Here is a 25,613-nt window from a genome sequence, read left to right as displayed (position 1 = left end):
GGTTCCAGAGCTTTCCATAAGTGACACCTTTTAAGTCTTTGTTGAACTAAGTTACATTTACTTGGTAATGAAAGAACTTGTGAATGTGTTAAGAGGGTTTTTTTTTTAAAAAAAAAAGCTATAATAAGATAAAAATGTGTGCTCCCTCTTTATCCCATAAAGCATTCATTAATGTGTTAAAGGAAAGAATTATTAAAACCTGGATTTTCTTTCGCAACTTCCTTCTTTGATCCAAGAAAGAGAGGAAAGCGTTGATGTTTTTCATGTTCAAAGTGGGTCTCCGAATGACCTGCTCGTCTTGTATACCTTGACAAAACTATGTGCAGATAAAAACGTGGCGAATTCGGGCTTGTGAATGACAGTGTGACACCCACCCTTCACTTCCACAGATTGTCACATCAGAATTGTAATTCAGGTTACTTACTGGATTGCCCAGAGATGACAATCTCTTGCCTCTGCGAGGGGTGAACTTCTCCTGTTTGAAGGGATGGGTGTACCACGTCATTTCCACCACGTTTGGAGAGGCAAGTGTCATTGGAGGCCCCTCCCATGGCTGTCTTGGACAGGGAGAAAGGAAGACTTGTCTATATACTACCCAAATATGTCTGAAGTGGTGATTTTTGACTCGCAGAATAGACAGTAAGGAATGAATCCTGTTATGACAGATGGTAGGGTGGTTCCTGTGCTCTTCATTTTTTAAGGACTGAGCATGTTGCCTGCTAAATCCACGTGCATTGATTAATTCTTAAAGGTTTCCTTTGAGATTTCAATTTGGAAACCTGAGTTCTTATTCTTTACTAAGACAGAAGGTTTTCCAGTAAATAAAATGTGCCCAGCTCTTAACATATTTTTGAGTCATGCTACTGTCAGTTGGTAATTTAATTCTGAAAGCTATATGTGTGGCATTGAAATACCTTTGGGTGGCTACTGGCATGGATTTCCTAATTGGTCTACATTTAGGTAGGGAATATCTGCTATGTTTCGAGCAAAATACTGTGTGTTAGATATTTCTAGCAGAAGCCAATAGCTCAGAGCCATTCTCAGCCAGTTCTTTGAAGTTGGGAGACCAGTGTACGTACAGCAAGTGTGGACTTGTAAGATGGGCAGTGAGTAAGTCTCCCACAAGCACCATTCTATTTGAAGTGCATATTCAGGAAAGGGAAGGTGATGTCTGGAGGAGTCTCGGAGGAGGCGGGGTTTTATCTCAAGAATTGAGGGATTAAACTGAGCCAAATAATTCAAGGTAGATATTCTCAAATAGGGAGTGGTGATCCCAATGGTGGGACAACTCTCTGTTTGAAACAGAGGAGATGAACTTGATTGGAGGAGAGGTTTCCTGTGTAGGGGAAGCTGAGGCATAAACTGTGCGATGGATGTTGTTGAACAGGATTAAGGGTCATTGGAGTCAGATTGTTAAATCTTGAACGCTGAGCTTGGCATAGAACATTTCATACACCCTGTGCCGTGCAGTCTCTGTACCCCCACTTAGGAATTTGTGAAAATGCATTGAGCAGGCAAATAAGAGCAGGCGATGTCACAGTTCACAAAGTTTCCCTGGGCTTCTCAGGGTCTTGAATGTGCTAATACGCACTGTGCATTCCCAAGGAGGAAGAATCAGAGCATGGCATCTCTCTCTCACTTGGAGCCCAATGTCTTTGCTTCTCAGGATGCCTGTGAACAGCTAGTTTTCTGTGTCATGGTGTTTGGAAAACACTGGCTCACACCATTATGTGTAGGAGGAGGCATTAAGCCACATTTTTGGAAGAAGGCAGAAAGAAGAAAGTGTGGTCAGAGAAGTATTGTGTCACTGACGTTGGGGTCCGGGTTTCTACTCCTTCAGGTTTTTATTCTGTGCAGCTGAGACTTTAAAAGTGTAGAGAGGTCCTAAAATACCATGCCATCCCACTGCCATTGATAGTAACTAATTTTAAAAAAGGAGTTGTTAAGAGGCTGTGCTGATGGCTTCTTTTTTTCTCAGAGCCATGGAGTGTGAAGTCTTCTTGGAGATCGTATGTATCCAGCTGTACTCATATGGTGCCCATCTTGATGGTGATCCCACCTGGCCTTGCTCCTGTCAGAGGTGTGAGGCCAGGAAAGAGCATGGCGGCTTCCCTAACCCCTGTCATGTTCCCCAGACCTCCGTGGGCTGAAGGGAGGGTTTGCCAGGACTCGGTGGGACCCCTAAGGACACGGTGAGTTCAGATGCTGCACTCCGAGATCCGATTTGATGATGTGGCCTGGGAGAAGCGAGTGCCGTGCCGAATACTTGTGTTCCGTGTTGTCAGCCTCTGGATCACCAAGGGGTCCAGATGGCATCACAAATTCGTTTTGTCCTGTCTCCATATTCGAAAGAGAATGAGATGGGAACTACGATTGGCTCAGTAGCTGGTTGGCTACATTTTTCTCTGCCTTTTGCGAACTCAGTTCAGGAGCACTTCTTCCTCTAAATTTTGGCATAAGGTGATAAGTAAGTATGTCTTAGGTAGAATCAGCCAAACAAGAGCAGGGGTCCGGAGAAATGTTAGGAGGGGTCATAACACTAGACACGTGGCTGTTCATTGTGAAGGCTGTCAATTAAAATCTGTTCCTCACAAATTCAGGCTGAAACATCAACTTTAAAGAAAGTTTCTGGGCTTGGCAAAGATCCATGTGAAATTCTTTTAAACTCAGTTTTAAAGGAAAATTAGGGAAAGTTAGGACAGCAAACTGCAAAATACATCCTGAGGTTATCAAAAGAGTCATTCTGCCTGTAGTCCAAAATCTATGGTAAATCCATGTGAGTCCTGCAGGAGAATCTTTGGAAAAATCTTGTCCAGCAGTGGACACTTCCAATTTTCTTCTAGTTTGCTCATTCCCATTTTTCTTCTCGTCACCCTACATGGTCAAAAGTTTCTCTGTATCCAAATGGAGTCTGTTTTATGGAAAGCTATCCTCAGAAAGTTGTGTGTATGTGTTACTCTTCTCTTTGGGTTTGTTTGTGTCGGGTCCTCTTGGAGATTTTTGCAATAATCAAAAAACACTTAGGTCAGAGACAGTGTTTACTGTCTTTAAACAATGGTTTATTTTAGCAGACGATGTGTCAGGGCACGGATCTGTGGAGCAGTATCGAGGCAGGGGGTGGAGTGTGAGAAGTGGCAGTCATTGTCACTGGATTCCGGTCCTGAGGTGGTGGGCTTGGGGGTCCTGGCTCTACGTGCCTTGGTTTCTCCTTACGTAAAACCAAGTAGATAACAGCAACACTACTGCCCACTTTGGTGTGTGTGAAGATTGAAGAGCTTAGAACAGTACCAGGTACATAATAAGTCTTAAAGAAATGTCAGCCATTCTTCTTAGATTGTATTGCTTAACCTCTTTAGTTTTGGTGCACACTGGAAGATGCAGGGGAGAGAATGAAGCAGGAGGGCAACATGATCTTTGTTTCTGATAGGATCCCTGGTAAGTCTCTGGCAGGTAGGACCTGCCCATCACTATTCTTTCCTACGTAGCAGAAGCCACATTATTTCCTCCATTGAAGGCCACGCTCCAGAACCCTCTGTCTGCAAAGCTTAGGAAATGGCTTCTGGCTTCATGTCCTCTACCAGAAGCTCGAAAACAACTAAAGAGAATATTTGGTTGACTTTCCTAGTGTCAGAAACCTTGTGTGGCTCTTTGTCACAGAAGTTTGTCCTGTTTAGGGCCCTAGGATCCCATCAACATGGATGTCAATGGTGGTGGTTATAGGGTCAGTACCAGGCCCTGCGTACCTCCTGGAGACGGAGGTCACTGTTTCCTGTCATGGTGTTAAGCGACTGAAGTCAGCTTATTAGTTGGCTGTAACTTATTTACATAGTCAGATTCCACAGAACTTGACTTCATGTCGCCGTTGACCGTGAAATCAACAGTGTGATATTTCAGGATGACTTTTGCTTGGTAGATGTTTGTCTTTGGAATACTTTGAGAACTGTAGTCCCCCTGTAAGTCCAATCCCATCTCTGAAGTGCTTCCAAGTTCTCGGGTTTCGAATTTTTCCTGATCATTTGCCACTAAAATCGAAAGCTACGATGTGTGTTTGAGAAGTTGCAAGGCTTGCTTAGCCCTTCACTTCTGCATTCTCTCTCAGGGGTTTCTCTCAGCCTAGATTATTATTTCAACTTCCTTCCAGATTAAGGACTTCCAACCGACCCTCCGGCTAGACGGCTCGTGTTCATCCCAGTCTTCTCGGGAGGTATTTCTTCTGGGTCACCCTTCCCTGGCTCAAATTGAAGAGTCTTCAAAGGACAGTCATTCCCCCACCCAGCTCCTCTCTTTCCTTCCCATGGCTTATTGATGATGGCCATACTCACCTGCTCTTGGAGGTGCAGTCCCGACTTTAGCTTTCCCCTGCCCTCTACCCCCCTTATCCAAGCAGACATGCAAACCTCCTGTTCTTCACTGGCTGCTCTTTCTGCCACCCGACCCTCAGTATTGTCATGGCCTCCCCCCACCCCAGGAGTTCCTGTTTTCATACCCACATTAGTGTAGCTAACTAGTCTTCCAAACATGGTTCTCTAGTCTTGTCTTCCCTGGGTGTATTAGTCAGCTTCCTGCTGCTGTGACAAAATATCCCAGAAAATTAATCTAGAAAAGGAAGGGTTTATTTTGGCTCATGGTTGGGTTCATGGTTATTTGGCCCTCTTGGCTGGGGCCTTTTAAGAGGCAGAATATCCTAGCAGATAGCACCTGGTGGAGCAAAGCTACTTACCTGATGGCGACCAGGAAGCAGAGGGGAGGGGGAAGAGGTCCAGGGACAAGATATGGCCTTCAATGTCATGTCCTGGTGACCGACTTCTCCAGGAAGGCCCCAGCTCCTGCAGCTTCCACCACCTCCCATTAGCAGCACCAGCTGGACTCAGGCCTTGAGCACAGGAGTCTCAATGGAACCTTCCAGACCCCTAGCCCTGGGTGACTTCCTCCCTAGCCTTCCAAGGCCCATGTTTTAGTTCTTCCCTGATGTAGGACTCCCAGTGGTCCCAGTTAGAGCCCAGGTCCCTAGGTCAGCTGGCCTCCCCTCTGCGGCAGGAATTCCCTTTTCATGTTTATTTGATAGTTTCCATCACATCCGGCTCCCTTTTAATCTGTTCCGGTCTTCTTCACCCGTATTTCCATTCAGCCGTCTTTCTCCTATTTGATGACCTTCAGCCTGCCTTCACATCCTCCTTCCCACCACCCTGCACTGAAAGCCCCACAGTGCATACTTCTCGGGTGCCTCATTTCTTGCCTAAACTGCTACGTGTCCATTTTTCTGACTCCCCAAGGGCAGGTGTTGTTTCTTACCTCTCTGTGTCCTTGGGATGACTCAAGGGTCGTCACTAAGGAATGGAGAGTGAAGTGAATCCAGGGTCGAAACTTGGGGCTGTCAACACTTGCAGGGTCCTGCTTGGGATCCAAGGAGACGTCGCCTTGGGCCGCGTTCCTGAGATCCTGTGCAAACGTAACGTGGTGCGGTGATTTGTTGGGCAGTTTGGACTTGTGCGGACTCTGTCCTGCTGTCTGGATTTCTCATGAGCTTCAAGTGTAACGGGAGACACTGAGCTGTGGTTCTGTAGCGGGGCTTGCTCCTGATGCCTGTGCTCCTGCTTGCTATTTGCACACGTGCTCCCTGGTCTTTTATGTTTACCGTGGGTATTTACGGGGCTTTCTTAGTAAAAACTGACAGAGGCGGGTGCCCTTTCCGTGTCTCTTCTGCCCTGTCGGGGTTTCTGTCACCAGGCCAAGCAGCTTATCTATCTTCTCATGCACAATTGCTGAGCACAGAGCATCCTCTGCGTGTTTGCTCCCTTCCCACATCGTCATGCCTACGGACTCTGACCTGGACCTCCACACACTGCCCCTCAAAGCCATTTCCATGTCGTAGTGAGCACTAGCAGTGAGAAGGCACCGGCTAGAACAGGTTGTAGCTCCTACTCTTCACCAGGGCACCACTGTATACCCAGCGTTTTGGTAGCGAGTTTGTGGCTTTGGAGCACAGGGAGTCTTTTCCAAAACTGATGAGCATAATTTTCTTTCTGGATAAACTCATGTCTTGGTTTATTTTTGTCCTGGTTCATCTTCGTGAACATAGCACATTTCCCCCTTCTTTCTCAGATCCACCTTTCCTGCTCCAACCACACCTGACTTGACGTCCGCTGCACATTTGAACAATGTGCCTTCTTTTCTATCATCATCATTCTTGGGGTCACTACTGAACTTCCTACACAGTCTCCCCAGTCGCTGGATGGCCGTGCCTGGTGGTGTGCCCTGCCAGTTGTCTACAAAACTAACAGAAAAAGGAAATGGCTAATGACAAGAGTTTGAACCCCTTCTTAGAAAATTTATGATACATTTACTTTAAAGTGGCAGAGAGATATGAAGTTGTTTTTTTCTTTTTTTTGGGGGGGGGGTTTGTTTTTTTTTGGTAAGTGGGTGATTTGAGTATAGTTTAAACAGTTTGTTTTTTTAGGATGTTAAAAATTTAGGACTCTTTTTGTGGTTTCTTTCATTATGATAAATTGGAAGGGAAATGATGAGAGTAGGTCATTGCAAGTAACTTTTCAAACACTTGAACGATTCTGACATTCTCTCAGTTTTGGGTCCCCGCATTCTGTTGGCTGCACCCGTCACCCCTGGTAGGACCTGGCCACACCCTGAAGGCTATACAGTAAGAACAAAGCTCATTCTCTCTGCTCAACTCTAACCTTTTCCTTTGTGTTTGTATCTCAAAGAGTGTGGCTGCCCTTCCCCCTCAGCCCCCTCCCCCTCAGCCCTCAGTGCCTGTCCAGGTGACTTGACACACCCTCTAGACATTTCTCCACCCTGCCCCCATGTTCTCACCTGCGAATCTGGTCCTGATCATCCCCAGCGTCCTGCTCTGCCACCTTGGTGGGCCATGGCATCTGCTGTGGAGACCCCACTCCACTGCCACCCTTCTGAGCTGGGTCTCCTATGCTCTTTCTCCCATTGGCTGAAGAGCACAATTCAAGCTTTTGAGCATCTTGAGCAGTTTGTGTCCTACCTCGTCTGTCTCATTGCCATAATATTCCCACGCCTGTGTTTACCGATGTCCTGGATTTGATGTCTCACCCTGGTACAGTTCCCGGGTCAGTGCTGATGAGGATGGAGTGGATGTAAGTGTTTCCCACCCCCCTCACTTCTTCCCTAGCCACTGGGCACTGACAATTAAGTGAGGATCCCGGACCAGATTTGGTGGCCTCATGACGACCTCTGATTGTCCCCAGTACTATTCAGACCCAGTTCCCTCCCCCTTGTGCACATTTCTTGGCTGTGCTTTGCAGTTCCTCCATCTCGTGTGACCTAATCTGGGCTTTTACCTGGATTCCTATGGCTGAATCTGGAGTAGTGGCTCAGTTTAATAATCGCGTCTTCCTCTAAGGCTTCTGCTTGGACTTCAACTTCTACACCTGGAGCGTCTTCCCGCTGAGTTGCTCTTATCAGGACTGGTGATGTGACACCCAGGGACACCTGGAGGAGTGAGTTTTTGGTCACTATCGATTTCCTCTGGCTGCCATAACACATTACCACAAGTGGGGTGGCTTAAAGCCAGAGCACGCTGAGCTCCCTCCAGGGCCGTAGGCGACAGTCCCAGTCAGTGCTTTGGTTGCTTGGTTGTGGCTGCATGACCCCAGCAGCTGCCTGCTCTGTGAGCAAGTCGCCTGCCTGAAGCGCAATTGCCGTGGCCTCCCTCTGGTAAGCACACTCACGATGGCACCCAGGGCCCAGCAGGACAATCCGGAACAGCCTCCCCTTCTTGAGATGGTCAACTCTATCATATCTATAAAGTCTTTGCCAAAGAAATAACACGTCTGTGTCCAGGATTGGGATCCTTGGGAGCCATTATTCCCACCCTGTATCCCGCCCCCCCCCCCGCCCATGTGGGTCCTTCCGCTACTTCTCCAGGAGCAGCCGGTGCAAGCGTTTCCGAATCCCAGGTCAGCGTGGCAGGCTCTGTGCATCTCCACTCCTCCCCTGTGTGGACTGGCCTCCTCAGGGCTGCTAGTTTTAAACTGATAACAAACAATGTGTATCTCAGGCCAAAGGTCATTGCCCCTCCCCACTCCTGCCAGTTCACCTCTCTCGTACACACATCCAAGTCCCCTTAAGGGAAATTTCATCCTGTGACACTGCTTTCCCCACAGAAGGCTTTGGGACCAACTCAGGCCCGATCTGATGACTGAGCCCATGTGTCTCATTTTACGAGGACACTCCTCTCCTCGATGTGTGTGAGATGTGGCTGCCATTGATGAATCTAGAATGGCCTTTGACCGTCTTCTCTGTGTATGAAACATTATTCATTTGCAAGATCCCCTTCCGGTGACAAGTTCCCTGAAATGCTCCTGGACCCTCCCTCTCTCCTTTTCATGCAGAATCAATTACTCTACCCTCTGCTCTTCCTTAGCGCTCTGTTTATGCCTGATACAAACTCTTCCCAGATTGCATGATATTTTATTTTGTCTATGACTTTCTTGCTAGACTTCGAGTTTCGTGAGAACAACGAGGGATTGGGTGTTATTTATCTTTCTACTGGAACCTGACACATGATCCAAAAGTGCTTGATATAATAAAAATACACAATGTGCTTTGTTAATTGATGAATTTAAATTGTAAGCTTTTCATAATTCAGAATATCTTAGGATATATATGAATACTTGATGATATTCTTCCAATGGACCACAAGTAACTCCATATATGACTAGGTACAGGCAAGTATAGCCTTTGTTTCCTGTACAGATTAATTAGAAATACTCTAATTTATGTGTTATATGCTCTACATATTGTTTAGAGTTTGTGTGGGAGGGGGTTATTTTCCCTCTAGTGAACCAATTTGCTTTAATAAGAGACTTTTCTTGGCCTGAAAACCTGCCTGTGTTATATTGTCACTTGATTGTCTTCTTGCAAATCTAGAATTTTAAGAAAAAAAAAATAGGAATTTCGTCATGAGCACTGCTTCTTTGGATGGAATGGCAGTCTGTTGAAATTAGTCTATTTTTTTTTTTTCCTTTTTTCTGGGTGTTGTGTTTAGTCTGCATAGATGTGAATTTCAGTTTCCCCACTGAGTCCCTGGGAGCTGAGGACAGCATTGCCACCCCTCCCTGATCACCGAGCTGGGCCCAGGGAGCGCCTGCCCTGTGGCTGGCGGGCGTCTGTTTTCTATTTCTATGGCTGAGCGTCTCTCGGGACTTGGAGAGAGGGCTGGTATTTCATTACGTTGCGTGTCATATTTATGAGCAACTCAAAGGGCTTTGAGGATTTTCTTTTTTCATTCTTAATCTTCTAACAGCTCTCTGAGGTAGGTAGCAGGAGGTGTTATCTCCATTTTGCAGATGTTATGGTGGAGGTGTAGCCCAACCTGATGTAGGCCCCCAAGCAAATCAAGGGCCGAGCCGAGCCTTTCAACCGCCATTTCAGTGATCTTGATGCCAGATGACTTGAATTTAATTTTTGCCACCTAGGTCCATGTTGGTTTTGCGTGAAATATTATTGTCAGCACTAACTTGGTGGCAGTACTCCAATTTCAGCATTAATTTTCTGCGTACTGTATCCTATAATCCCTTCTTAGTCAGTATGCACACAATCTTCAATGGCCTTTTCTTTGTGTACATATATATAAATAAAATAGATATATTCTTCCAAAAGAATTTGTATGCAGCACTGTGTTCTGTAGAGGGGTGACTTGTTTTGGGACTCTATGCACATGTGTAAGATTTCATCATTTTATCAGCTGATATATCTGATACTTTATGACTTCTTGTTGGTCCAGCATACTACATAGTAACTGCAGGCAAGAAAATATGCATATATATATATATATATATATATATATATATATATATTTTAATGGAGACAATAGGAATATAAGAAAGCAAGAGGTACCATAAAACTGGTTCTCAGATACTACTAAATAAGTGAAATGAATGTTTTTATTGAGGTCAATTTTTTATACAAATCATAATATCTCCAAAGAGCTTCTACTGCAACTTGCATACACTTTTCCTAGAATGTCGAGGTCTTTTTTCTTAGAGGACAGTTAAGTCTAAAATACTCCTGCACACGTAAGTTCTTGATCCGACCTGGCTGTGTCTCTTAAATGGGACTGTGCATCTGTGTGCAGGGCCGGTGAGGTTTCTTTCTCATTTCCAGCTGAATTTGGAATGCCCCTTTCTTTCACCAACTGGTAATAATTACCCTCTTCCTCATGGAGCACCAGGAACTGCCTCCCAGGGAAATTTCTCCAGAGTTTCCAGGGTCTCCCAGGCACAGTTTGCCTTTATTGCTGTGGGCTGGTGAGGAGGCCTGCTCCCACAGAGGCCCCTTGCCAGGAGTCAGCCGGAGACCTCTCTGATTGCCTGGAGCCCCAAGAGGGGCTGGAGAGCACCTGTGGGAGGCAGCTGCCCCCTCCATGGGGCCGGCCCCTCCCTCCACCCCTGCACTTGGGTTTTTTTTTTTTTTGGCCTTGAAACCATTTGGAGCCGCGGGATGGGAGGCCACCCAGAGCTTCTGTGAGCAGCTGTGGTTGCAGGTCTCCTATTGGCCAGAGCAGAGAATGTTCTCACTTATCTACACTGAGCATGGGTGGCCACATCCCGTAGGATAAAGCAATTTCTCACTGTCTGGAGGTGGAAGCTATCCTCGTCCAGCTTGTTTGAAGTAGTTTTGTAAGGCTTCCGGCTTCCGCTGACTCACACAGACAGACACAGACCGACAGACAGACACACACACACGCACACACATGCACACACCTGCACACACACCCAGGAACTGCTCTGCTGCCTTGCTTTTCAGCCACTGTAATGACTTTGGAAATGGCTATGGAGACAGTAAGCCTTTCCTGCCAAGGTTAAGGGCTTCGATAGGACCTAGAAAGAACTGTTTTCTGCAGGTCTACAAAGTCCAAGAAACCCTCCTTCCTCTTTGACTGCTAACTCCCTTTCCTTCCTCTTCCTGCCCCCCCCCCCCAGCCTCCCTCCACGTGTCCCGGGCTGAGCCAGGAGCCTAAATGTGGCTTGCATGTGACTACAAAAGGCCTGATTCACATTGGGGGGACTTTTTCAGACTAACAAGATGAAGGGTGCCTTTTTTGTTTTCCTGATAGAAAATTGCCATTTCTAATGAACATTTGATGAAGATTCCTTCTCTTGACTCAATCACTCATGCTAAACTGTAATTAAAACATGTAAAGAGCTTGCTGCACAGAGCAGGCACCTGGGCTTTGTTGGCTCTTAGGGAGATGCCCCAAGAACGGGCAGGCTGGTTGCGGATGGAGTCCGAAAGTAGAAAGTGAAGCTTATTCACAATGGAAGCTTATAGTTTTTGAAATGCACATGGAGATCAGTACTGTAGTTTTGCAAGATTTGGCAGGCATCAATGAACCCAGTAGCCACAGTGACGGAGACTGAGTCTGTGGAAGGTCAGCTTTCTTTTTATTGACTTTTAAACTACGTTAGCAAAGTTCCAGGGTCAGAGCAACTGTCTCAATACTGGATTGTAGTGATATTTTTTCATGTATGAAATAATGTTCTTCTATTGTGTTAACATTAAATGGAACTTTTTATTAAGGGAAAAATTGAGGGAGTGTGTAGACAGCATTCCTACCTGGTATCAGGAATAAAGTTCTCATAGTTAGCAACATGCATAATTGTGTCCTTGAAAAATTCAAGTGACGATAAGTCCCCTATTTTGTGTGGGTCAGTACTCGCCCAGCTGAATACATAATTGATAACATTTACACATTTCTCGATAATACTCTACATAAATACCAAGACACAAAAATAACCCCGTCCTCTCTTTATTAATGTCACTAGTTCATGAAAATACTGCTGAAGATCTGGAAAACAAAAATTTCTCATATTTTACAACACAGATCCCTTAGGCCTCCGAGCTTAATTTGTTCTTAATAATTTTCAAAAAGAGACTCTGTTTTTTAGCTTCCAGCAATATCTGGTCCATCTTAAAGCAAGCTGCAGCCTGATACAGAAACTCTGCCAATTTGTAGGCTGTGGAAGTTTCTTGAAAATAGATTATTTTCCCCCTGTGGTAGTCAGGATATAAGTTTTAGATGTGGGATGGTGACTGTGTGTGTGTGTGTATGTGTGTCCATTGACATATAAACATATAGCTCCTCGTGCAGGAATCACAAATCCTCCAATTTCCCAGGGCTTGTCTTCAGTGCTGTGCCTGGAATGCAGATTCTGACAGATAGAGGCAGCCTCTGTGTGCAGACACTGGGCGTCTCTGCCTGAGTTACAGCTCTTGTTCCAGGCCGCGGGATAAAGACAGAGCGTCATTTTCCAGCTCGCCCCAGAGCTCCTGAGCCCTGCAGATTGACGTCGCTGCCTTCTGTGTGTGCAGAGGCTTGTCTCCAGCCTCCCACAGTGTGGTGAGGGAGCGGACGGAGAGCGGGAGGTGAAGTGTTCAGCATCATCCAGATTTTGCTGAATGTCAGGCACTGTGCTGGGTGCGCTGGCACAACTCTCGCTGGAAAGGAAGTAGTTTCTAAGTGGTTCAGGGTAAAGCTTCAGAGGTCAGACTTTGGAGACAGACTACTGGGATTCAAATCATAACTTAGCCACTTTAAGGACACAGGACTTCTTGGTGCCTCAGTTTCCCCATTTGTGAAGTGTGGCAACCCACCTCACCTACTTGGAGAAGTGTTTGCATTTGGTAAATGCAAGGACGAGGCTGCAAGAGCGAGTGAACTCTCCCAGTTCCACCAGCAGGTGGCTGGGGCTGGATCTGATCTCGGATCCGGTGGTTTAAATGAGGTGGAGCTTTCCTGTCGCTGGACATGTGCTGCCTCCTTTCCTTGAAGTTACGTTCAAGTTGGTGTCGAGAGTCAGCGCGCTCATTCTCCCCCAGCTTACCTGATCAGGGTGGGTTTGATTCCCCCCTCTTCTTGCCCCAGAGACAAAATAGAGCCCGCAACTCAGAACATAAAGGCCTACAGCTGTCCTTGCAGGCTTTGCGGTTGGAGGAATCCTGTTAGTTGCGTGGCTCACCTTTTAGGAAGGAGCAGGTGACCTGTGATGCTCCTTTGTGTGGTTGTTTCTCGCGCTTGTTTTTCTCTGGAAGATGGAAGCACTCTGGGTGCAGAACTGAGGTCACTTACTCCTGCTGTCCTCGCCCCAGGCAGTGCCTGGCAGGGGTACAGCTCCAAGGTGTTTGAATTGATGCCGAGGAGCACCACATTCTTTTTTTCACCCCTGTCTTTAAACATAAATTGCCACGTGCCTGTGATTTCTTGTTTCATGTTGGCAGGTCAAGGGTGTATAGTCTAGATCTGGGGATCCTGGACTTGGGCATTACCTCCTCTGGGCTTTTAATTCCCAGCTTCCATTCTTCTATCTCCCTGTCCCGCTAAATGTTGAGGAGTTGGCTTGAACCTGTGGTGTCCTGTGCCAGCTTTCCTCTCTCAAGGAATGCTGCTGCTGGAGATGCAGAACATATTTACAGGTCGATGATGGGGACATGGCTTTGGGTCTCCAGTAAGGACAATGGACGGGGTCTGCCCTAGTGAACTCACTATGGCGCAGGTGCAGCTTTCCTTGGGTGGAGTTTTCAATCACGTTAGGATTTAGATATGCAATGGGGTTTTGACTAAGGGCGCAGGGTCTTCAGGGCAAGACAGTGGTATTAATAGAATATGGATGTGTGTGGTTTATTTTTGTTTTCAAAATGGAAATGTTTCCTTGGGGTTTTGGCATGCTCTTTGATATGTTAAAAGATGAGAAAACATCATTTTTGAAAGTCAGCACTTATACCATATTAGGAAATCTACAGAGCCTCGGATTTCACATTTAATGTTTTAATTGCCTGGTTTGGTCATAGGAGCATTTCAGGCTTCTCTCTTTCGTTTAGAGTTACCACCACTTATTTCCCCCTTTGCAGCAGTGGGCTGCTGCCAGCTTTGACTTCCTGTCCCAGCCCCACTGTGGACTGTTTTGCTCTGAACCAGGAGCGCGTCACATGTCATCTGAAATGCATGTCGTGTTGACTTGTGACATTCCGCTGGCCCTCTCTTCTGATCCCACACAGGCGGGTTGTTTCCTGTGGTGCTTGTAAATAGTCTAAGAGGGCAACTCGCATTGAGTTGTGTTTTTGAAACTTTCAAGCTGTCTTTGAGCAGAGGGTACTATTCTGAACATCATGCAAAGCACAGAAGGAGTGAGAGAAAATGCTGCCCTCTGGGTCTGCTGGTGGTGGTTAAGCCAGAGCTGGGGACAGAGAGACAGAGATGGGAGAGCGAGCAGTGGGTCGTACGGCCACAGAGTTTTGGATTCCTGGAAAGGTCAAGTCTCGAAGCAGGTTGACGCTCATTCTTCCTACAACTGTGTTCTCATGGAGAAAGCAGTGAAGAACAGACTCCTAAAAGCCATTTTTTGTGAAAGTAAAATGTGGAGGAAACAACCGCACACACCATTTTTCAGAGGACACGTAGTTATAGGGTTTAGAGAAAAGTACTTTTATCCAGGGAACTAAGGCTCTGTGTCACCAGGTAGCTGAAGAATGTGGATTATTCTCAATTTCCCTTGACAGCTATCTGTAATTATTATTTTAAATTAGTATTGATTTTATTTTTATTATTCAAATATAATTTAACATTTGTTTGTCCATTTGGAGAGGGGACCTTGCTGTGTTGCCCAGGGTGGTCTGAAAACTACTGGACTCAGGCAATTCTCCTGGATCGGCCTCCCAAGTAGCCCCTGCACCTGGGACTTTCAAATCTAATTTTAAATTATATGGTGATAAATCCTGATTAGAGATGCTTCGCTGACGTGCACATATTCCAAAATCTAAAAAACTCTGAAATCTGGAGCACTTCTGGAGCCATTTGGAGTTGGGACATTCAGCTTGTAGTAATATTTGATAGAAATGAACAAGGTATGTGAGTGAGAAGTTGTGGATAACATGAATGTCTGGATCCAAAATGGGCGAGAGCAGGACATAGTTATTTCTCAGGCACACAGTCCGTGTGTGCTGCGGGTGGAAGCCTGCTCTGGTGACCTTAGTGCTCTTGGTGGATCCCGTTGCTGCTGCCCCAAGCTCCAGGTTTCTCCCTATAATTTAACCTCCTGCTGGGAAGCACTACTATATACAGACTTATTACAGTCCTCCCAGAGAATTTCCCAAACGTTTTCTCGTTCGATGCTCGTGACGATGTAGATGTAGATGTGGTCAGTGCTGTTTGAGATTGGTCCTGCCCCTCCAGCCACCATCCACGCCCTGCTCTGTCCTTTCATGAATTCATTTACCCCTCCATTATTTTTTGGCTAGTCTCCCGTGACCCTCTGCTTGATGCTGTTCCCCAAGTGAAGTCAATGGCAGACAAGGCACCCCTCTCGTTCCCTCCTCCAGCGGGATGGGGATCATGGAGAGAAGAGGCTTTTGCAGTCATGGGCGGTGACTGCTGTGACGGGGAAGCTGGAGCTTCCTCGTGCACCTTGGAAGGACCCTAAGGCTGGGAGTCGGCCAGGGACTGGGCTTCCTTGGGGAAGTGATCCTCCCCGCTGAGATACTGGGAAAGGGCTATTCCTTACAGGAATTAGGAACTTAAGAGACCATAAGGGAGGGAGGGGGTGGGGAGGGAGGGGGGAGAGAGAAAGGGGGAAAATAATGGCATACTATAGTCCCCCTTACCTGAGGCTTCCAGTTCTGAGTTCTCTGTTACATGTGATCAACCGTGTTTCAAAAATAATATAGTACACTAAGGAGAAAGCTAAAGACCACATTCGTGACACTTTTATTGCAGTGTATTGTTATCACTGTTGTATTTTATTATTAGTTACTGTCACTGTGCCTGATTTGTAGAGGGCCATGGGTGCAGGGGGAAGAGGCTGAGGGTGTCATAGGAAGATGGTGGCAGGTGTCCATGGGCATATGGCTAAATGTCTTAGAGCAGCTTCTTTCTTCTTTATTTCTAGCCATCAATGAGTTTTTCTCCCAAGCAGCTCACTTTAGAGAATCCTTTCCCTCCCCAAGAAGAGAATATGGATGGTCCAAGGAACCCGGGCTGGGGGTGGGAGTGGGAGCTCCTCCCTGGGGAGCTCTGAGCTGGGCTGACCCTCAGGTGGCACAGTGGCTTCTGTTACCTTGGTGGAAAGAGTCTGCAAGGGCCCTGCCTGCCTGGCTGTCTCGTCGCCGTGGAAACCTCCATTCCACACACCTGAATCACCCATCCCGCTTGGCCAAGCCCAGACGGGGGTCACAGCCTGGCATTTGCCCTCTGATCCCCCTTCTTAAAAATGGATGCAGAGATGAGTGGTGGGCAGAGCTGGAGGAAGGCTTGGTTGTCAGGGGAGACGTTTGAGAGTTTCAGCAACAAAGCCCATACCTGGAAAGGGAAGAGCCGGGCTGCTGAGAGGCTGGGTAGTTGAGCACCTCCTGTGAGGCGAAGCGCGGATCCGGCGATGTCTCTGAAGGTGATTTTCTGGGTTTCCGGGCGAGTTTGGAAATGAGTACAGCAGATGCGGCAGCTCATGGCTCCTCGGAGGGTTTTCAGTCCCGTTTCACGGAATTGCCTAATAATCCGAGCTCCAGGGTGTGCGCCTTAGGATGGCAACCTGGGTGGCGGCAGGCATCAGTCACAGCTGTGTGTTAAGAACCAGATGATTCGATGATGCTTCTAGTATCGTGGCTTTCCCTGCACATGAAGTCCATTAGAAAGAGATCCGCTCTGGAGAAGGCTGTTTGTCATTCAGGGCAGAACTTGCGCTGAAGAAGCCTTCCTTTTTCATTCTGATTCTTTTTCTTCTCACGTCACTCTTTTGCTCTGTTGTGTAGAAAAGAGGACTCCAGGAAAGGACAGATTTTCTCCCTTGTGTCCTTGGACGAGGCATTTTATTTCCTTCAGGGTTCTCATCTGAGAAATGGAGTTCGTAGTATGCGGTTGCTGTGGAAAATGTAACCTTGAATGTGCTTTGTGCAGTGCCCTCTATGTTATTGATAATTATTGTTGTTGTACTTATTAATATATACTGTTATTAATAATCATATTATGATTATTAGATCAGTGTAGCAATAACACTTTAGCATCTGAAGGACTATTCTTGCTGTTTGCCTTGCTGGTTTTTATTGTTCCTGACTTGGCCAGGACTTGGGTGAGGACTGGTGAGGGACTTAGAATACAGAAGGTGGGTTGAAAGAACAGGTAATTCTTACACAAACAGAACGTGCACACTCACCCCTCATTTTTGTGTGTCCGTCTACGTGGTCTGTTTTGTGGATCTCCCTGCGGGTTTCCGTGTCCAGATGCAGAGGTGTAGGTGCATCGGAAGGCACGCCGTCATCCCAGAGACCGACTGCAGTGGCACTCCACCGCCATTTGCAGGAAGTCACGAGGCACATGTGCAAATTCCCACTTGGATGACTGAAGGCCACTTCCATCTCCTGCCCCTCTGGCTTCTTACCTCCCCCTCTTACTCTCCTCACATTTTCTTCTCTTCTTCTTTCTCCCCCACCCCTCCCCTCCCCCTCCCCCTCTTTTGGTAAAATACACATACCCTCCGCCATCTTCAGGGTACAGCCCCGTGACGTTAGGTACTGTCCCTGCTGAGCAGCCCTCACCACCCAACACCTCCAGAACTGTTTGATCTTTGAAAACCGAAACTCTAGACCCTGGAACACCAACCATCTCTCCCACCTCCTAGCAGCCCCCCGGCTCACCACTCGACCGACTACCCTAGGCACCTGGGTGAGTCCTCCTGTGAAGGGCCTATTTTGTTCACAGAATGTCTTCAGGGTTCATCCGTGTTACAGACTGTGTCCGAATTTTCTCCCTTTTTGAGGGAGACCAATATTCTATTAGGTGGACATGCCACAGTTGGCCCATCCACCCATCCCCCGACAGACTCCTGATTTACTTCCACATTTTAGTATTTGTGAAAAATCCTCCTGGAATCACGGGGATACAAATAGGTCTTCAAGGTTCTGTTTTCAGTTCTTTTAAGTGTTTCCAGAGTGAAAAGGGTGAATGATATGGAAATTCCATTTGCACTGGGGGACCGCCACACTGGTTTCCACAGTGGCTGATCCACTTCGCATCCCCACTAGTGGTGCACAAGTGGTTCAGTTTCCCATATTTTCACCAGCATTTATTTTCCAGCTTTTCTTGTTGTTGTTGTTGAAATAGTGACCATACTTACGGGTATCAAGTGGTATCTCATTGTAGTTTTGCTTTGTATTACCTAATAATTAGTGATTTGGGGCATCTGTTCATCTGCCCTTTGAGAAATATATATTCAAATTCTTTTACCCTTTGCCATTTTTATTCAGGTTGTTTGATTTGTTGTAGAATTTTAGGTGTTTTATTTATTTTGAATATTAATTCCTTATGGTATACACGATTTACAAACATTGTCTTTCATTCCTTGGGCTCCATTTTTACTCCTTTGCTTGTGTCATCGGATGCACAAAGTTTTAAAAGTGTTCATGCAGTTCCTTTTGTTTATTTTTTTTGTTGTTACCATGGCTTTGGTGTCATAGCCAAGAAACCACTGCCACATTTGACATCATGAAGGTTTTGCCCTCAGTTGTTACCTCTTCAGAATTTGGTAGTTTTAGATCTGTTTTTACGTCTTTGATCCATTTTGAGTTAATTTTTTTTTTTATGTGCTGTTAAATGAGAGCACAACTTCATTCTTTTGCATGTGGATATCCAGTCTTCTCGGCACCATTTGTTGAAAAGACCCTCCTTTCCCTGTTGAAGAGTCTTGACGCCCCATCAAGATTCATTTGGCCATATATGGGAGGATTTTTTTCCTGTACTCTCTATTCAGTTCTAGTCGTGTATATGTCTGTATTTTCCCAATATCACACTAGTTTGATGACTATAGCTTTGTGTGAGTTTTGCAGTCAGCAACTGTGGGACCTCTAGATATGTTTTTCTATATCAGGGTTGTTTAGACTATTTTGTGGTTCTTTGAGATTCTATATAAATTTTAGTGTGGGCTTTTTCATTTCTGCAAAAATTGTCATTGGGATTTTGATATGGATTGCATTGAATCTGTTGATCACCTTGACCTCTTAATAAGGTTAAATTTTCCAATCCATGAATATGGGATGCATTTCCATTTGTTTATGTATTTAATTTATTTTATCAATGTTTTGTAGTTTTCATTGTATCTTTTACCTCTGATCAAATCCCCAGTATTCCTTTATTTATGATATACTATTATAAATGGGATTCTACTTGTATTTCCTTTTGAAATTGTTTATTGGCCAAGACAGAAATGCAGCTATTTTAAAAATATTTTCACATGTACATGGGCACAATATGTTTACTTTATTTATTTATTTTTATGTGGGGCTGAGGATCAAATCCAGTGCCTCACATGTGGTAGGCAAGTGCTCTGCCACTGAGCTACAACCCCAGCCCTGGACTGACTTTTATTTTGACTTTATGTCTTGCTGTTTTGATGAATTTATTTATTAATGTAAAAGATCATGTGGATGTGTGTGTGTGTGTGTGTGTGTGTAATATTTGGGGTCTCTAAATATGAGATCATGACATCTGCAAACAAACATAATTTTCTTTCTTTTCTGTTTGGATGCCTTTTGTCCCCTTCTTGCCCCAACCTTCCGGTACCATATGGAATAAAGTGGTGAAGGCAGACACCCTTGCCTTGTTCCTTATCTTAGAGGGAAGGATTTTAATCTTTCGTCATTGAGCCTGATGTTCATGGTGGGTTTTTCATACATGATTTTTACTATGTGGAGATAACTCCCTCTCTTCATGAACGGTCGTGAAATTCTGTCAGGTGCTTTTTCTGCATCACTTGACATGACCATGTGTCTTTTCCCTTTATTATGCTAATTCCTCAAGTGACATTAATTGATTTTGCACATTGAACCATCCTTGCACTCCAGGAATTAATTCCACTTAGTTGTGATGTACAATCTATTTAATATGCTGCTGAACTCAGTTTGTTAGTATTTTATCAGAACTTTGCTTCAGTGCTCTTCGGGGATATTGTCTGTGGTTTTCAGTTCTAGTAGTGTCTTGGTCTGATTTTTTTATCAGAGTAATACTAGCATCAAAGGATGAGTTAGGAAGTATTCTCTGCTCTTCAGTTTTTTTGAATACTTTAATAAGGATTGAAGTTAGTCATGTTTTAAATATTTGGTAGAGGCCAGGTACGATGGCTTGGGAGGCTGAGGCAGGAGGATCATAAGTTCAAAGCCAGTTTCCCCAACCTAGTGAGTCCTTCAGCAACTTATCAAGACCCCGTCTCAAAATAAAAAATAAAAAGGGCTGGGGATGTGGCTCAGTGGTTAAGTACCCCTGGGCTTAATCCCTGATACCAAAAAAAAAAAATGGTAGAAAGCTATGCATTTTAAAAAACAATTTAAAAGAATATATTCAAAGCAATCAGTTGAACTGAGGGTACAGTGTTGTTTAGGATGAAGAGAAGCTTGGAAATTTGTTGACTGGTTGTTTCATCTCTGACAATTTCTTACAGTGTGTGAGCTGATTGTTCTTAACCCAGTCCTGATGGCTGAGTTTGGCCTCCGTGGTGTGGCCTGGCTCAGAGTCTGTTGCTGTCTCATTTTTGAAGAGGCCTGGGTGATTAGTGAGCATTTTCTCACAGCATATGACTCAGAATAAAACATAGCTCCAGATTCAGAAGTTATTTCAAAAAAAGTTTTGCCTCACTTATTTTACAACATTTCTAAGACTATATTGACTTTGAAAGCATTGATGCTAATGTTAATTCAGCTTTTTTTATTATTAGTTTCCATTCTTTCCTTCAACAGCATTTATGGGATTCTTGGAGTAGTACAGTCCAATATAAATACAATGCAAGCCACAGGTATAATTAAACAAAGAGAGAAATTGGTAAATCCATTTTACCAATACAATTTACTTATTTAACCTATTATATCAAAATATTTCAATATTGTATGAATCAAAGAATGAATGAGATGTTTGCTTTATTTTCCATGCTGAGTTTTGAAATCCACTGCGCGTTTTGAACTTGTGGTGTGCCTCAATTTGGATTGACAGATTTCAAGGGCTCAAGAGCCACTGCATTTGACAGTAGGGACCCAGCATATTCAGTGCTGAGGACCTAAAGTCCAGAAGAGGCCCACCTTCAACTCTGCCTAGTGGACAGGATGATCAGTGAAACTCTACAATGTCAAGTCCCTGGGGAGGAGCCAGCCTGCTGTGTCCAGACACCCAGAGGATGGCTCCAACGTCTGACCTGTGAGCTGTGGCTTTCTTGCAGCTGGCACAAATTGTTTTGCTACATCTCATTTCTTTGAACTAGTCCCCTGTGGGGAGGCCACTAGGCTGGAGTCTGGCATGGGTCCCAGTCTATCAAACATTGACTCTTCACCTTGTGTGAGGAGGGCCACTAGCAAGTTCACATTTAATCACAGGCCTGTGAGCTGGGCTTCCAGTATCCCAGCCTCCCTGCCGTTCACTGCAGCCCACCTATGTTCCCACAGGCAGGAGTGCTCCCTGGCCTGGAGAGTGCTCCCCTGGACTGGAGTGTGCGCCCCTGGCCTGGAGAGTGCTCCCCAGGCCTGAGAGTGCTCCCCTGGCCTAGAGAGTGCTCCCCTGGCCTGGAGAGTGCTCCCTTGGCCTGGAGTGTGTGCCCCTGGCCTGGAGTGTGCTCCCCTGGCCTGGAGAGTGCTCCCCTGGCCTGGAGAGTGCTCCCCCACAGGTACACCACTTTGTCCCTCTGCGCAGCCCAGCAGGAGGGCTGAAATTGTGGTGCTGGAAGAAAACATTCGGGTTTTCCTCTTTTCCCAGACTTCTCCCCACTGACCTCTAGAAAGCAGCCCCAAGAGCTCTGATTGTCATTGGAAAGTCACTGTATGGACTTTCATCCACCCCCACTGACCCCATGTTGGTCAGAGTACATGTCCATCTTCTGAGGGGGATACGGGGACACCTGGAGTGGCTGGCATGGCCGCCATAGTCAGGCAAGTCCACACCTCTCCCCAGGATCCCTGTGGGGTGTGGGTGCTGCAGAGACTCTGGCCTTTCCCTGCCAGAAGGCCAAGGGTAGGGCAGTACTCCCACTTAGCTCCACGGCCTGTTGGCCGTCTCTGACACTGCCTAGCCAGAGAGCGATGGGAGCTTGGCAAAGTGGGAGGACCTCATTGCACTTCCTCCCCTCAGTGTCACCTCCCTTCCACAGCTTCTTCTGTCCAGGTCACTTAGCTCTCAGAGCCTGCAAATTCCTTTCTACTGCTGATGTGGGAGAGGCTTGGAAACACACCCCTTTCCAGGAGATGAGCAATGTTCACAGAGGCAGGGTCAGGTGAGGTCACGAGACTGGACCCAGAATCTCACCAGACTCTTGCAGGCAGCTCTTGGGGCTTGCCAGCGAGGTGCACTGAAGAAAGAGGGGACCCGGCTCTTCTCTGTGTAGGCTCCATGTTGACAGGTGGAGTCAAGGTGGGCTGGGGACTGTGCCGGAGGAACAGATAGGCCAGCCCTTCTGGAGAATTTAGCAGCACAAGTTAGTATACAGTAAATCATCATCTGATTGATGTCGCTGGCCTTCTGCAAAGCGCTGGTGTGCTGACACCAATCTCTTAGTCATTTTAAAACCTTACACTATTGATCCAGCTTTCTTTGGGAATTCTATAATCTTTCTATCTGGAGAAATCAGATTAAGATTATGAAAGTCCCAAGAATCTCAATTAGAACCTCAATTAAAGAGGTTGCCAAAGTAAAACTATGACTTTTCCTGGGACAGTGAAAGAGCTAGAGTAGAGCAGTAGTTCTCTCTACCCCAGGGTCAGTGTCTCCTAAACCTTAACAGCGCTCTCAGTGCAGACATTGGCTGCTGCGATTTTGACTGAAAGGCAGTGGCAAGTTAAGGAGCCAGCAGAAGGAGGTTGGAGCTGGTGAAGACCACACACAGAAGGCCCTACGTTGTTTAAATGTCACAGGTGCGTGCTTTTTACATGCTGGAGATAACGAAAAAAGAGCATTAATGGTACCTACCAACAAAGGCATTTTGGCATAAAAATATTTTGCACTTTGCATAGTTTTATTAGGTAAACCGATAATAATTTGAGTTCCTTCGGCAGGTCAGTAGCCAGACCAGGTCTGACTGTTATAAGGGGCTGGTGGTCAGGCAGCACCCTGAGACCAGCAGGGACAGCGAGGTGGTGGCTCTGGGTGTGAATTCTGATGCTATTACTAATTGGCCCTGGCTAACTGACTCAGCTTCTCATGACCTCATTTATTTTCTGTAAAAGTGGAATTACAAATTTGTATTTATGGAGATTATATAAGATGGTCCATGTATAGTATTCAATCCCTAGTGATTGATAAATACCAAATTATTTTTAAAAATTTTTTAATTTGTTCTTCATAGGTATACATGACAATAGACTGTAAGAGGAAAAATGAGTAGCTATTATTTTTTTATTTCCACACAAAATATTTTGTTGGTAATATGTTTGTAATAAATAGCTGCCTTTTACTTCTGCCAGTAGCAAAGCAATACCTTGATTGTTTAATACTTGCTTAGCTTATTTGAAACTTAGTGTGTATTTTCCCTGTGTGGCACAGCAGGGGGGTAGTGTGTGTGCACACATGCGCACTTGGAGGCCAGGAACTGCCCCATGCAGACTGAGCTACCCAGACACAGCCTTCCCATGGCAGATTTTTATATCAAGGCTAAAAATCTGAGGTTGCGTAATTGCCCTCAGTGAACTAGGAGCGTGTGCCAGTGGCAGAGTTCTCTGTGGGCTCTGGTTTTCTCATGGTCGAAGGCGTTGGGTGCAGGTACAGAGGTCCGAGGGAGTAGCTGAGCAGGTTGCTGGTGCTTGCTGTGGAGTGAGTAGGTTGGCTCGGGGCAGAAGCAGGAGGGAAGCTGAGGTTTGGTGAAGGAACGTCATCTTGAATGTTTCCATGGCTCTAGCAGTTTAGAAGTTGGGAGTTTAAGTAAGGTTGTTGGTTGTGGGGAAAGTGGCCCACAAACATTCAGACGTGGTTGAAGCTTAGTCACTTGGTCTTTATTTTAATCTGAAAATAGAGAGCCAGGGCTTCTGAATCACATGGCAAAGGGATCGCTTCATGACCTTGAGTCTGAGTGCTAATTATTGCACGCTGATAGGATCTGGAGCGCTCGCCATTCTGCTCACATCTTAATTATCTGCAGATTGCTTTTCTTGGGAGAAGAAAGAATATCATGATTTTGAATTTTTAAAAAGCTATTCTTCCAAAAACTTTTATATTCATTCACCCCCCCCCCCCCAAACCTTGGAGTGACCTAAAACATGAAGATCTGGTGAACAGGGGTCTTTCCCTGACCTCCATGTGCCTTTCTTTGTGTTTTATAGGTCTCGACATGCAAGGCTGGGTTTGTATGATTGGAGGGTAGGATTGGCTTTTCCACTTGAGGTTTGTTCCTTTTGATTCTAAGACAAAGATAGGTAAAACTATTAGTTTCTTCCTGCCCCCTAAAAATATATGCTAAACTCATATTTTTTAATTTCCAAAAGTTAGGTTGTTTTCCCCCATGAGAGAACCAAAAGATAATATACAGCCACCGCTATGTTATCAATAAGAATTTGGGAGTAGAGTGTGTGGACAATTGAAATGATGAATTTCCCTCATATGTAACGTTCAAAAACCTTTTATGCTCAGCTCTTCAATTCTCAGCAAGGGAAAGAAAAGTAAGAAGTAAGATTTGTTTAGTTTTCTTTTTTTTTATTGGAACATTATAATTATACATAGTATTTGGGTTCGTTTTGACAAAATCACACATGGAAGGAATTTGATTTCAGGGAGTGGGGGTCCCCCACCCTGTCCTCCCCTCCTCCTCTCTTTTCTCCCTCCTCCACTCATCTTCCTTTCACTCCTTTATTCATTTCTTTTTTTAATAAATTATTTATTTATTCTAATTTGTTATACACGATGGCAGAATGTGATTCAGGTCATATTACACATACAGAGCACGACTTTTCAAGTCACTGATTGTACACAAGGTATCTTCACACCATTCGTGTCTTCATAAATGTCTAACTCATTCCACCATCATCCCTACCCCCTTGCCCCCTCCTTTCCCCTATTCATTTATTTTTGATTGGCACCTTCTACGTTTACCCAAAGGTGGGACCCCCTTTGGCCCTTTATATATGTATATGGCATCCCATATCCCACTCTCTCCCCCTCCCTCTGTTCCCCTTCTACTCACTGACCTTCCCTATCTTTATGATATATTGTCCCCCCCTTCTTTCTGTTATTTTGCTCTGACTTCCACCTCTGAGAGAAAACATTCAGTCCTTCACTGAGTCTGGCTTATTTCACTCAGCATGATTTTCTCCATTTCTGTTCATTTACCAGTAAATGCCATTATTTCATTCTTCTTTATGGCTGAGTCAAACTCTATTGTGTGTATACCACATTTTCTTGATCTATTCTGGGCCTCTGGGTTCATTCCATAACGTGGCTCTTGTGGATTTTGCTGCTGTAAACACTGACGTGCCTGTATCTCTGTAGTATGCTGATTTTAGATCTTTTGGATAAATGCCAAGGGGAGGGATAGCTGGGTCGTGGGGTGGTTCCCTGCCCCCTAGTTTTGTGAGGAAGAGAGATAAGATATTAAGTATACACACATGGGTTAGGGCACTTGACA

At 45.4% G+C, this 25,613-nt stretch overlaps 1 long non-coding RNA gene across 8 annotated transcripts in view; it reads left to right on the top strand.

The window, feature by feature from the left end:
• The window catches only part of LOC124097927 (uncharacterized), a 291,392-nt gene that overhangs the window by 250,444 nt on the left and 15,335 nt on the right, over positions 1 to 25,613 (top strand). The gene's annotated exons all lie outside the window — the stretch shown is intronic.

This window comes from Marmota monax, unplaced genomic scaffold (genome assembly GCF_021218885.2).
Source record: "Marmota monax isolate L192 unplaced genomic scaffold, Marmota_monax_Labrador192_F-V1.1 WCK01_AAM20220418_F8-fsc00141, whole genome shotgun sequence".
NCBI lineage: Eukaryota > Metazoa > Chordata > Mammalia > Rodentia > Sciuridae > Marmota > Marmota monax.
Note: the sequence above shows the minus strand (reverse complement) of the source record. Positions and strands in the feature narration are given on the sequence as shown.